The sequence below is a fragment of the Canis lupus genome, unplaced genomic scaffold, assembly GCF_011100685.1.
Source record: "Canis lupus familiaris isolate Mischka breed German Shepherd unplaced genomic scaffold, alternate assembly UU_Cfam_GSD_1.0 chrUn_S666H828, whole genome shotgun sequence".
NCBI lineage: Eukaryota > Metazoa > Chordata > Mammalia > Carnivora > Canidae > Canis > Canis lupus.
Window position 1 is genome coordinate 12,625 of NW_023331611.1, and position 2,910 is coordinate 15,534.

At 53.5% G+C, this 2,910-nt stretch overlaps 1 pseudogene; it reads left to right on the plus strand.

Annotated features, from left to right (window-relative positions):
* Positions 1-918: 918 nt before the first annotated feature.
* On the plus strand, positions 919-1,724 carry LOC100685507 (annotated as a pseudogene).
* The last annotated feature ends 1,186 nt before the right edge of the window (positions 1,725-2,910 follow it).

The window sequence follows — 2,910 nt, forward strand, 5'->3', positions numbered from 1 at the left end:
GCTTACAGGTTAGTTTCAAATCCAAGGATCCGTTTTTCTGGGGGTGATTTGGAGGATTAGATAAGAGGGGAAACTTTCAACTACAATTTTGTAAAATACTCAAGGAAATTAAGAAAGAAAATTATCCATGAGTATCCAAGTTGTGTTCACTCCCTGTATGTTTTGCTCTTTTACTTTCACTTTATTTTTCACCATGCATAGACTATGGTGCCGTCCAGATACTTATAGATTGGGGAGGAGGGACTGGTATTTTTTAAATTGAAAACCATGTACGTATTAACCTTTAGGGACCTGTCACCTCTTTGCTGCACTGAGGATTTACATGCTGATCTCCTGAAGTGAGACTCTATTAGATTCCACAAATCTCATGAGTCTGATTTCTGTGTTTCCCAGTTTTCTGCTGAGTGGTTCATGCCAGAATAAAGGTAGTAGAAAACAAGAAGGAAACAAAACAAAACAAAAATCAAAATTATCCACTTAGGAATATTATTTGGAGAGAACAAAGAGCATTAATTAATTTGCCAGTCTCTTAAGATGATGATGGCCGTATGATACTAGAGAAGAGTCTTAGCGAACTGTAATTTCTAGAAAAAGTGAACATAGTTTAATAATCTCTTTATTTTTACAACATAGTCTGAGATTAAACACTTATGTCTTATTTTGAATGCATTATGAGTATATTTAACTCTTGAAATAAATTTGTATATATAATATATAAGTAATATATATATATATGTTTTATACATAGATGTGTATATGGGAAAGTGCCATAATTAATTTAGCAGAATCAGAATAAAGGTGTAATCTCATCACCGTCTATTTTCTGAAAAGGTATATGTGTTTCAGATCAGGGTGATATCTTTCCCCACCAGCTGCTATGCGGTCCCCTTCTCAGTAACCTGGGTAGTTCGTGATTAAATGCTTGCTCTAGGCGGCGAGCAGGCAGCGGAGCCGGGAGCTGGAGGCGCGGCCGCTCGGCCGAACCGCCCGTCCAGGCGCTGCGGGCGGCCGCGGGCAGGTGCTGCTGGAGGGCGGGCTGGGGAGCGCGAGCAGAGCCGCCGCTGCTGCGGGACGTCGCCGGGCCCTGTTCCCGCCCGAGCAAGCCGCGGCAAGCCGGGGGCGCAGGGGGCGCAGGGGGCGCAGGGGGCGCGCCGTCCGCTCCCGCTCGTCCTCCTGCTGTGCGGCGCGTCCTCGCTGACCGCCCGGGAGCCGCGGCGCCGCCTGCGGGAGAGGCTGCGGGACGTGCGCGGCCGCCGGGGGCGCGGGCTGGTCGGGGCGCTGGGGGCCGAGGCCGGCGGAGGACGCGGCGGCGCCCGGCTCGCGGCCCCTGGAGGCGCTGCCGCGCGCGGTGTTCGGCCGCCAGGCGGGTCCCCGTGCAGGCGGCCGCCTACTGCCCCGGCCACCCGGCCTCCAGCCTGGCCGTCCCCGGGCCGCCTGCGGGGCGCTGCAAGCCGCCGGCCCGCGCGACCAGCAGCGGGACCCTGGGCGAGACCAGGCCTCCCCGCACTGCTGGCGTGCTTTTCCTGGGGTCCCTGGAGCTCGGGGAAGGATCCAGATGCCACCTTCCCCAGTGACCCAGCTCAGGATCACCTCCAGGGTCCTGGGGAGGAGCTGTCACTGACAGCCATATGTCCCAGCGGAGACTGTGGGACCCCGGGAAGGGGTCGAGAGCCTGTGATGGACTTGTCCATACTCCTGCTGAGCCCGCTGGAGCCCCCAGATGAAGGCTGGGCTCCCGGGCCACCCGCACTCTAACCTGCACACTGGGGACTGGCTCTTGCTCACCGAGCTCCCTTGCCTCTATGTTGGCCTCGGAATGGTGGTCACTACACTAAGGCCCCACCTGTCAGAGGCTGCTGCACTGAACAGCTGGGGAAACTTGTTTTCCTGGAACCTGCCCCCCGCCTCATATTTGCTCACTTTCTGATCACAGTGAGGTTATTTGGTCTTTCTGGACCTCGGTCTTTCTACAGCATTGGGACAGATGGCTGTCTACTTGGAGGCTTTGTGGTGCTGTGGCAGCCCATGGTGTGTTGGCATGAGCATCCATCATGTCAAGTGCAGCTGGAAAGAACTCTGGATCAGCTGTCATCAGATCAGGAATGGGTGGGGAGCTTAGACCTGTCATTGAACCTTTGGGGCTTCTGTTTCTTAAACACTCCAGGGACTATGAGCCCAGGGGCTCTCAACCCAGGGCCAGACTGCCGCTCCAGGTAGCACTGGAAGCTTGTGTATGCATGTGTGAGTTTGAAAGTGTAAGTGTGTGTGTGTGTGTGTGTGTGTGTGTGTTGGGAGGAGGGTTACTGTGACTGTGAGGTGCCCCTGGAACTTAGTGAGCTTCTCACAACGTACAGGACAGACTCCAACAGCAAAGACTTATTCCACCCTAATTGCCCATCAAGGCACCTTTGAGAAACTCTGGATGAGCCCATCTAGTCTCTCTGAAATTCTAGGAAGTCCCCCTCCCCCACCCCAGCAGAGAGGGTTGGGCTTCCTGAGATCTTGGCTGCCAGAGGAAGCTGGAATAAAGACTGCACTGCTGCCCTGGGGACCTATTGGGTCAAAGCCAAGACATCCACATGCTCTGCCTGACCACAAATGTTGGAGAGGATGCGGAGAAAAGGGAACCCTCTTACACTGTTGGTGGGAATGTGGACTGGTGCAGCCACTCTGGAAACTGTGTGGAGGTTCCTCAAAGAGTGAAAAATAGACCTGCCCTATGACCCAGCAATTGCACTGCTGGGGACTTACCCCAAATACAGATGCAATGAAACGCCGGGACACCTGCACCCCGATGTTTCTAGCAGCAATGTCCACAATAGCCAAACTGTGGAAGGAGCCTCGGTGTCCAACGAAAGATGAGTGGATAAAGAAGATGTGGTTTATGTATACAATGGAATATTCCTCAGC